Source organism: Hesperophylax consimilis, chromosome 1, assembly GCF_061612785.1.
Source record: "Hesperophylax consimilis isolate HC1 chromosome 1, BYU_Hcon_1.0, whole genome shotgun sequence".
NCBI lineage: Eukaryota > Metazoa > Arthropoda > Insecta > Trichoptera > Limnephilidae > Hesperophylax > Hesperophylax consimilis.
This window is the reverse complement of record NC_142836.1, coordinates 25,588,309-25,600,430: the sequence shown is the minus strand read 5'-3', so window position 1 is coordinate 25,600,430 and position 12,122 is coordinate 25,588,309.

Genomic DNA, 12,122 nt, shown 5'->3' with positions numbered 1-12,122 from the left:
TTGATGATCCGTCCTAATTATTAAGTGTACTCCTCTTAAATATGTCTCAAATTTATGTAAAGCATATATTATCGCCCATAACTCTTGTTCTGACGTGGTCCATTTCAACTCCGGTCCTCTTAAAGCTTTGCTAATAAATCCAATAACGTGGTGATTCCCTTCCTCATCCAACTGATATAATTCTCCTCCTATGGCGAACCCCGAACTATCTGTCTGTAAATAATAAGTACTATTTGGGTCATGATGATGTAAAATAACTGTCTCTAAAAATAATGTTTTCACCCTCTCGAATGCGCGCTGTTCTGAGTCACCCCATCGCCAGGTTCTATTTTTCTGAAGTAAATCGCACAAAACCCGTGTTGTTTCCCCATATTTATTCGCGAATCTACGGTAATAATTACAAAGTCCAAGAAAGGCTCTAACTTGTTTTATTTTCTTGGGTACCGGAAAATTTTTTATGGCGTCAATCTTTTCCGGATCCATTTGAACTCCCAAAGGCGTTATAATATGTCCTAACATACGTACTTCTGTGAATAAAAATTGACATTTTTCGAGTTTACAAGTCATGTTTGCTTCCTTTAACCTCTCAAGCACTGCGTTTACATGTTCAAAATGATCTTCTTGACTACCACACGTATATATTATTAAATCATCTAAGTAATTAGCGCAGAATTCCCTCACCCCTGGTCCTAGAATTTTGTCCATTCCTCTTGAAAAACTCCCTACTGATGTTTTTAACCCCTGCGGTAATACCTTGTATACGTAAGATTTTCCATTGTATACAAATCCAGTATACTTGCGACTTTCTGGGCTGATAGGTATTTGAAAGTAAGCTGAATTTAGATCTATTGTGGTTATGAATTTTACACCATGAAAACGCTGTATAATTTCTGAAGTTAATGGTGGTTTTTCTACTTCCGCCTGCATTCTGGTGTTTAAGAATCTAGCATCTAAGAGTATCCTAACCGTCCCATCTTTTTTCAAGGTAAATGTTAGAGGACTAGAAAACTGCGTGGCCTCTCTACTGATGATTCCTAATGACTCCAATTCTCTAATTTTTTCATCAATCTTATCTCTGTAAGCAAATGGTACTGGGTAGGATCGCTTAACGAAAGGCGTCTCGTCCGTCATTCTTATTTCGTGAGTGTACAAAGTAGTTAGGCCCGGTTTGTCTATAAATACATTCTTATGTTTAATTAAAATCTTTTCTAACCCTTCTTTTCCTTTTGAATCTAAATTTAACTCGGACACAAAGGTCGTTATTCTACGCTCGAGGCACGCCGTATTATTTATTTCAGGGTTTACTTCAATACTAATTATTTTTCCACTTGTGAAATTTTGATTTCTAACCTCCTGTTTAGGTTTCCTATGAATTACGGTTGAATTTACTAACTCTATTTCCTTCCTCCCATTTCCTGTTTTTATTTTTTTTGTTTTATTTTTTTTTGTTTTTCTAGATTTTTCTTGTATTTCATCACCTGACTGTTCCTGTAAAATTTCAAGTTCGTTTATGATTTTCACATCACCCTCTTGTATACCCTCGTCTTGTTTGATATCCGAATATGTTCTAGCCTCCCCCTCTGACTGACCCATATTTTCAGGTGCCTTCAAATTCTCGACTTGTAACGAACTTTTTCGCGATCGTTTGAATATTTCTCTTAGTTCATCAACTATAGGAACTGTCTCGGTGCTTACCTTCGCGTCATCGATTTTTCTTTTCTCCGCCATATTGATTTATTGTTGAGTTCAAATCTATATTCAATTTGCAAAATTTGCAAATTCTATTATGATTTTTTTTGTTTACTCCTTAATTAATTTCGTCCTATTTATTATTATTATTTTCTCCGTTTTTGCAATAGGTTGACCAATAACTTTGTTTTTTTTTCTCTCAAAGACTTATAAAACCTGAACCTCCTGGACACGGCTATTCAGTTGTAATATTCTCGCCTTTTCGCCATTCTTTTATTTTGTTTCAAACAATATAGAATTTTCTTCTCTCTTGGCTATGACCGATGTTTAATTTTTTTTTCTAAGGCTTTGCATATGTGTTCGCAGGGATGGAAAATTCCTCCCCTACAACACATAAGCCTCCATGAAAATTGGACCCTCTTCTTTGATATCTACAGAAAGCTACTTAAAGCTCTCTTGTACTATATATCTTTATAGACATATGTACTTAACTAATTAATACGTTATTTACGATCTTGAACGCAAATATACCCGTATTTATATTGTAATTAAATTCCATCAAACGTTGTGTAATTTTTTTGATTTATGATATAGGATTTTAATTACTTTCATTTTTGTGGTAACCCTCTTGGTTCTGATCGAGGTGTTGAGTTCAAAGTTGAATTAGTCTTTCTATTGCAAACCTAGACTTAAATGAATTTTTTGAATGAGCTAACTTTCCTATTGTAATTATTCTGATTCCCTGCACCCTAACAAAGTCGTAGTTAAACGCTGATAAAAGATATTATACATGTTTATTTGGACAGGTAATTAAATATAACTCAAATGGTTAATTGTTAGTAAATTTGATTTTGGTAAACTCTTGTGTCTGTCTGGCGCCACTCCTTTATGATTCTGCTGCTATAAGGTACATGTAAAGATTGATTTAGTAGGTTAATGTAATTAGTTAATTGCATATTTGACGAACTCGGAATAGCCCATTTGCTGGCATAATTTGGCTCCAATCCTCCATCAAGTAAACGAGATGATCGGGAGTGGACTAGAAATTTGCACAATCCTTTGACACGGCTCCTTGATTGATACCTAAGTTATCGTGTCCCAAGAAGCCTTCCACGTCATCATGTACTGCATTCAAGTTTCCCCCCGGGTCCCGATACCCCCAAATTCCGACCCCTCCTTGGACTACAATTTACTTAGGGCGAACCGGTTTCGTCCTATATACAATCATATACTCACGGTTGGTGTGGACTTACGGGTCGTGAATCCTCATTCCACGTTTAAGAGAAAATGCGAGGGTGGTCTATAAGACCTAAAATGCAAGCTGTATGCAGGTCCGCATTCTCCAGTAAACAGTACATACGAATAAATATATGTATACATACAGTTTGGGAAAGGTTTATAACTCGCAATACGAGGCTATCTACCTCGCATCCCGAGCTCGGATCTCGCGCCAAGAACTCTGCGAAGCTCTAGGTCTGGTAACCGAATATATACGTACTAATAAGGTGATACTAATAAATACTAGTAGAATAAGGTCATATTTGATAGTTTGTTTTGGAGAGCTATCGAACTCCAAGCTTTTGTTTGTTTGGTTTTGACGTTTTTATTTAAGAGAATCGTCATCTCTATTGGGTTTGGTTAATGGTCTTGTTGTAGGAGCGACCACTGCCTCCTATTGATGAACTGTATTTGTTTTAAATTTTACCTCCAGGGTTCAACATTAATTTTTTGTTCATCCTATCCCGTGATTTTCCAATTGTTTCAAGTAGTTGATTGCCACATTAGAGAGTACTCGACCCTCAAATATCTCAGGCAACTGATGGGGTTTTGTATGAGCACCCAATCAATAAAATTCAAATGTTTCGTATAATTATTCGATATAAATCTGGCTAACCCGTGATTTTTCAATTGTCGTTTGTGATTGATAAGTATTTGAGCGCACGCAGCTTCCAGCTGTTTCAGGTAACCAATAAAACTGTGCGATTATCTAATCAATGGTATTCAAATGTTTCATGTAATTTTTTTATATAAATCTGGCTAACCCGTGATTTTTCAATTGTCGTTTGTGATTGATAAGTATTTGAGAACACGCATCTTCCAGCTGTTTCGGGTAATTAATAAAATCCTTTGTGACTAACTAATTATGGCCAAGGTCGTTTTCAAACTATGCGGTTGACCCAATTCTCCAGTGATCCTTTGTTTTGTAAACAAATAATATAAACATCTCCTGACACACTAACCTAAATGTGAGATTTGTTTATTTTAAAATTCCTTAGAAGTCATTTGTGCCTCTTTACTGATTCAGTTATGATACCGTTTATTGTGCATAGTTAATTTAAATATTTTTAATTCCTTTATTGAAGTTAAACTATTTATTTCATTTTCCGAATTTAGTAAATTTACTAGGTTAAATGAAGAATAAATATAAATATATATTTAAGTACACATATCTCTATTGTCAAAATATGTTAAAAAAAGAGTACATATATTAATAAATAAATATAAAATATATGATTCTACATAGTCTGGAATATTAATAAATACATATTTTCTTTTTCAATAATATAGATATGTTCTCGGGTAGGTATTAAAAATCGCTACCATTTCGATGTTTCGATTAATAAATAAAATACATATATATAATTACATTACTCATATATGTATTCTTTATATACAATATTTTATTTTATATTTATAAATATATATACAAATATACAATATACATATATTAATGTATAATTCTTTGTTTTGTTGTTTTAATTTAATATTCAATTGATATACTTCCACTTCACAGCCCTTCTGTGTCTCCTGGGACCTGAAAATTATTTATAAAAGGAAAACTCACCCACGTCAAGGTATTTCCGGTCGGGTAGTACACAACAACCTTGATGAAGAAATCCTACCTAATTAATTGTATTTTTCAACTAATTTCAAAAAATAAATCTTTTCGACTATTTATTCCTATTTAATATTTTATTCTCGCTTGAATCGTATAAATTAGCTGATATTTAATTTTTCTTCCGAACGAAATCCTAATTCAGAAAACCCGTTGATTTAATAACACCTTTCTAGTTTAGGCTTTTGAATGATAGCTGTTTCAAATTCTTTTTCGAAATGATAGACTGATGATTAAAATTCCGGTTAAAACGACAAACACTTTTAACACTGTCGCTATACGCACGATGGATTTTAATTGAACAATTTATTAATTCTAAATTTCTTTTTATATATTTTTAAAAGAAAATTTTTTCGAATTGCGCAGACTTTTAATTATCTCGATTCTTAAAATTAATTTCTTTTCCGAACTGTTAATTTTAGAACAAAGGTTTGAGCATTTGTTATTATTTCTTTTCGAACTGTCTAGATTGTGTTTATTTTAAACTAAGACGTAAATATTTATTACTATTATTATTTTTACACAAAATTATAATCTATTTTTAAATATCAATACGCGATCACGTTCACTTTAGATTAACGATAACAAACTCTTAAATTTAATTTGAATGTTTTCACTTTGAATGAAATAATTATTTTTAAATTTTTAATTAATTCACAATTCACTTTTTGCACTTCACTTAACACTTTTAAGCACTGAGTTTAAATTATATTTATTTTCACTGTTTAACCAAATTAAACTGATTTAACAAAACTTCACTGGTGGGGTTTTCAGAATTTAGAAACTGAATTTAAGACTTATTACAAAACTTGCTAAGTCCAGGGACTTGTTCAGAATTTAACACTTAGATTATTTCACTAGAATTTTACCAATAGACGTAGTACTGCCATGTAACAACTTTTCAAACCCTCGGCGCGACTGACCTCCTGACTGATGAGTTCCATCTTTTATACCCCTCTCAGGTTCCAAAAGACGTATCTGAATTTCTCTTGATGCTTAATTCTATCTCCTATCAACTCGTAAATCCGAACATCCCTCTCATCAATATCGATTCTGCTTCCATAAGATGTTCTGCTTTCCGGCTCTGGGCGGTAGTTAGTTTTTATCTCACAAATCTAAGTCGATAGGGTCCGAATCGGGTAAGTCTGCGTTAATCGCCCAAGCTCCCTTTGTCCTCTGTTCATACAAAAATGTAGTTAAGATCTCATGATTTTGTGTTCCTTTTTTTTCTCAATTCGCGATAGGTCCATCCTCAATAACATATATATAGATCTCAATTTTATGCATCTCGTGCGAAATTGTTTAAATCCATGCTGAAATCTTTACTACGCATTTTTGAATTTCGATTCGTCTAAATTCTACTCAATTTTATTGTCCCTTATATGGGCTTTTCCATTTTCACCAGTACTTTCTCTCTTAATGCCGCAGATTTGAATTTTTCCTTATCTTCTTGGATTTTCTTTTATCCGCGACGTTTTCTTGCACAATTTCTTCTTTTTTTTCTTATGTTATTTCTCATAACTCTATAATTAATTATTTTCCAAGTCGTATTTATTTATTTCACGGATAAATTTGAATTGTATCACTTTTCTCCACTTGGATTATTCTTTATCTTCATTCTTTACCCTTTCTTTTATCTTTTCTCCACTTTTCCCGACGTGTGTGGTCTCCAGGAAAATTTCATACTTCATCTATTATTAATTAATATATAGTTTTCCACACTTCCATGGGAGATATACCTAATTAGACTCTGGGATATCTGTCATTTTTATTGCCTGACCCAATCTCCGCCCAATTTTCTATCTTTCTCATACCAGGATTCACATAAAACATATGCATTGACATCTGTTTATGATTAAAATTTTGGTACTAGACTCGTAAATTTAGTTTAATTTCAAACCTATTAATTTTTATCTCTTTTGTCTAATCTAAATACTTCCATAAGGTCCACGTTAAAGTTAATCGCTTTTCTAATCGTTTATTACCTTAACGTAAATAAAAATCATGTTCAAATTCAGATTGTTTATCCTTCAAAATATACATGAGACCGCCAACCTTTTATCTTGTTTCGACCCCTCCGTAATATTGGGTAACTCTAATATATATCTAACCTAATAATCATGAAAATGTCTACTTTTCCTGAATCTAATCTATCGATATATGTTTAATTTTACTGTCTTCTTCTAATACTCAATTTTCATTTTCCTAGAACCTTCGTAGCAGTCCAAAATATCTGTATTAACCTTCCATTCGATCGCCGCACTTTTCTAAAATGTGTATTTTTTTTGCGAGATTTTCATCCAAGATTGATTTACCAATATGTCCGTTTCATCTTAAATTGATAACGATTAATTTCCATTGTTTCCAAAACTCTCACCTCTCTTTAATACGATTTTTATCGAACATGACACCCTCCTTCTATCATAAATAATTGTACTACAGTTGAAAATTCTGCCAGTGATTTTCCTTCGCTTTTCCCGTCCTTTTTTATACTATCACGTTTATAGTTTTTCCATTGCATTTTCGTGTGTGTGTTTTTCAACTTGTAAAATCTTCAAAGCACTCGATTTCAATGGTTCGCCATCACCTAAATGCCTCAGTTATTGTAAACATTTCCAGGAGTTTGTCACCTTGAAAGTCGACGTTGACCCTAAAGTGCGTTCACCTCTAATTTCTGTGGGAAAGAAGAAGCCATTAATTATCTTTTTTTATTGCCCGATCCAAAGTTTATTCCTTTGTCCGTCGTAGACACACCTCCCTCCGCTCACTGATTGGTTACTCAAAATTTTATAGCTCTTTGTTCAGATCTATTGGTTGACAAAATTCAATATTTATTTATAGGCCTAGGAAAAGGGGAAGTACCAGTCGTCCTAGACGATTTTACGACCTCTCTGCTTTCGTCTTAGAACCTCGATATAATTTCAACTATTACAGGAGTCTACTGCAAGCAAGCTGGATCAATTCTTTCTCCGCCAGATGTCGTTAGCATGTCCGTTTTCATAAATAATTTGCATATTTTCTTGCAGCTATGGTTTATCTGTTTTTTCTTTCACTGTGATTTAAAGCCTTTCATCACAAGAGCCAAATGACAACTATTGCGGTTGCAAGAGGAAATATTTATAAAAATAATATGCATTAAATTGTAATAATGCGTTTTTAATATTCATGCTGTAATATTTATTGCTAACCGATTTATTTTGTAGATTTCAGTTGTTAATCTATAATCTATCACGCAATTAGAGTTCAATTTAGGTGGCGGGTAGAGGTACCGCCCAGTCCCGCGGTACACTGGCGGATTTTGATGATTTGCCGCGGCGCTTGTTTTTAAGTGTTAATTAGAAATGTTTTCTATCTTAATTGTCATAGTATGTATACAGATAATAAAAAAAAAATTAATAGCGAATAGTAAATAAAAACCATCAAGCCTTAAAATTGGTATTGCGTGAGTAAATGGATGGTATGTTTTTTTCCATGTACAAACCGGATAAAAACCATAACATACTTTTAAATAATTACCTTTGAGGAATTGTGAATAATTTTACTCCCACTCCATGAAAGACAAAAAAATTGTAAAAAAAGTTTTTCATGTTGAACCAAGACAACACATGTAATAAAAAAAGAAAGTTTTTATAAGAATATTTTCCATGCGTAAAAAAAATAATAATAAGTACCCACATAAACAATATAACTTGATTTCGCACATTTTCAATCACACCGAAATACCACAGCGTAAAAGGGCGCCCCCATTGATGTTAGTCTATGGGCGCCCCGTATGTCTCTGTTCTACGACCCATCACAGAGTAATTATTATAAGAGTATTGTCTGTGGTGATTTTTTTACTTTTATTATAAATATCGATGCATAAACAACGCGAATCACCGCATCAGTAATACATTATTTATCCATTCGTATTACACATCGCGATCGAAATGTTCGCACAACTTTTTGGAAATAATCAAAAGAAAGCGATGCTATCTTAAATTTTCATAAATCGAGTGGAGGTTGATAGTAAAAAAAAACATTAATAGGAAAATAAAAAGGGGTGAATTAGCAATAAAAGATAAAAATTTCTTTACTATAACCCTTTTGAAAAACGTCTTAAGATTTTACCGAAAAATACGCCTGCTGTACATCAAAAAAAATTGGATTTCCATTTGAGAATATTTTGAAGTATTATACATATTAATTAGGTTCCAGGTCTGCTCTATTATTGTAACATTCAACAATGTCATTGTTACTAACTTACATATTTTTTTATTTTTTTTTATTTATTGAATATACAAACACATTACAATAATTTACAAATGTAGATATTTTGAGGCTGATTGCGAAAAAATTTGAAATTTTTAACAAAAAATTTACCCAACTCAATTGAGAAATTATTTCTCGTGTTTGAGTTGGGGAGTGTTGTGAGTCATTATGGTTTATAGGTTGTAAAATTTCACTAGTTGATGTAGCTAAAAATTAACAAAATAGCTATAAAACTAGATGATAAATTCGATAACACTATATAATTAAGAAAATAAGAAATTTAATTACAAACTAAAAAATAAAAAATATAACTTAAATAATATAATAGTCATTAAACTTAGAAAAAATAAGATATAAAAATATATAATTAAGAAAAATAAGAAATTTAATTACAAACTAAAAAATAAAAAATATAATAGTTATTAAACTTAGAAAAAATAAGATATAAAAATAAAAATGTACTTATTAGGTATGAAATAATAGTAGGTAGGTACAGTACTGGTAGTAAATTGTTCAAAGACCGAGCTGGCAATCTTGTATGAAATGGGTACTTAATAAAATGTAACAACAATAAACGCATATTAGCACATATTAGGAAGCGGATAATATAAATATAGATGATATGTATTTTTTTTTAAATATTAAATTTTGTTTATATTTTTTTTTTTTTTTATTAATCATTAATCAATTTTCCTAAATTCATAACGTGAATTTAGGAAAATTTAATCAATAAAAATTACAAATGAGTTCATATAAACAATTTTTTGAAAAATGTATCCAATGAAATTAAAACTTGTGATTACCGTTGGGTTTATCTAAAAGTTGTTTGATTTGTGATTTGAAAGTTTTGTAATTTTTTTCAGTTTTAATTTTATCCGGAAGGGCATTAAACAATTTTATACCTTGATAAGTATAATGGTGTTGACCAGCACTAGTATTACATTTAGGAATTTCTAAGTTACCACGTGATCTAGATCGGTTACTTATTTTTGTAGAAATTGTTGAATTGAAATGGTCTTTATGAATTTGTAACAGTGCATTCTTTTTAAAAATTTTGTTTAAGCTAAGAACCCTAAACGAGTCAAACAGCTCTGTGGTTGGAAATATCGATGGTTTTCTTAGGATGACTTTCAAAATTAACCTCTGAACCTTTTCTACAGGTGAAAGGTTAGTTTTGAAAGTCCCTCCCCAACCGATTATACCATATTGTAATATGGATTGGGCAAGAGAAAAATATATAATTTTAATCATATTATATGAAAGGATGTTTCTCAATCTAATAAATAAGTAAATAAGTTTTCTTACTCTGGTTGCCGTATTTTGGACTTGTTCGTTCCATTTTAAGTGTCTATCTACTATGATACCCAGATACTCTATACTATTTTTGCATGTTATTGGTAAACAATTTACATTACCGCATTCTTTTTTATTTTCACATTGTGATGAATGGATTTTAATGGTTATATTGTTTTCAAAATTTTTTTCCTGCAAAGAGAATGGGATGAAATATGTTTTCTCGGTATTTAGTGAGAGACAATTTAGGTCGAACCATGTTTTGAGTATGTTTATATTGATATTGGCTATCCTCATTGTTTCCTCCCATGATTTTCCTTTTGTGATAACTACAGTGTCGTCTGCGTAAAATATGATATCTCCAACAATGGGAAGAGTGAACATTTGATTTACATATATAATAAAAAGGATTGGACCGATGACAGTTCCTTGCGGAATGCCAAAAGATGAGGTTTTGGGTTCACTAAGGGTATTATTGATTTTGACATATTGGAATCTCTCTTTTAGGTAACTTTGGAACCATGATAGTACTATTCCGTCCAATCCAATTTGTTTTAGTTTCTCAGTGAGTTTTGAGTGTGATATGCTATCAAATGCTTTGCGGAGATCAATGAAGATTCCAAGACACTTTTCTCCATTATCTAATTTTTTCATTATTGTTGATGTCAATTTAGCAATCGCATCCTGTGTGCTGAGATTGTCCCTAAATCCGAACTGGTTTGGGCTTATTATCTTCTTATCTTTTATGTAGTTGTTGAGTTGTTTTTTAACAATTTTTTCATAAATTTTAGCTATATTTGATGTGAGTGCTATGGGACGGTAGTTAGAAGTGTTTTTTTCGTCACCAGTTTTAAAAACAGGGGTCACAATAGTCTTCTTATAATTGTTCGGGAATATGCCCTTCTTCAGACTAACATTTATTATATGAGCAATTGGTTTGCTGATTATCTCACGTACAGTTTTTAATGTTTTTACAGTTATGTTGTCGTAGCCAGGGCTCGCTGATCCTCGTAGACTTATTATAGCGTTTTCAACTTCTTTATCAGTTACTGAAGCAAATGTGTGGAAACCTTCTTCAAAAGTTGGGTTTAGCTCTGGTTGTTGAGTTTGTTTTTTGTCTAGGATAATATTACTAGCAAGATTAGCGCCGACATTAACAAAATAATCGTTGAAGATATCACCACAAAGTTTTGGGTTTTTTTCTGTGTCAGTATTGATTCCTTGATGAGTAACTTCTTTTGGAAATTTTTGTTTTGTGTTTTTGTTGGTTATTGTTTTGATAATTTTCCAGAACTCTTTGCTGTCTTGACCAGCATTTTTTAATTTATCACGAAAATACTTTTCTTTAGTCAGTCTAATTAAAAGCGTAAGTTTGTTTCGACATTTCTTGAAGAAAGTAGCGATTTTTTCGTCGTTAGGGAATTTTTAGACTGGTGATAGTATTTTTCCTTATTTCTGATTGAAATCACTAATCCATGGGTTATCCATGGTTTTATTAATCTGTGTTTAGATTTTGTTTTAGAAATAAGTATTTGTGTAGAAAGGTTTATGTGATTTAGGAAAACAGTTTCGAAATTCTCCGCACAAGTATTTGGATTTTCCGATTCAGTTATTGATGCCCAGGTTTCCATCTTAAGATTTGTTTCTAAAGTTTTCATATTTAAATATTTTTTTTCTTGTTTTTTTTTGTCAGTTTTGTTGGGGTTGGTACTTTTTTTGTCTGTGTTGTTAACGAATATACAGGTGTAGTGGTCAGTTATGCTGGTTTTCCATAATATCGACATGTTTTTTTCAGTATTATTTGAGTTGCACCATATGTGATCGATACAGGAAGGGATTTGTCCACTGATATTTCGTGTTGCATTATTTATATATGATTTATAGTTTAGCGAAGTCATTACATTTATATAATCATCTTTCGTTTTGTTTTGTACCCAGTGTCCGATATTAATGTTAATGTCACCAACAATAATATTAAAGGTACTTTTTTGAC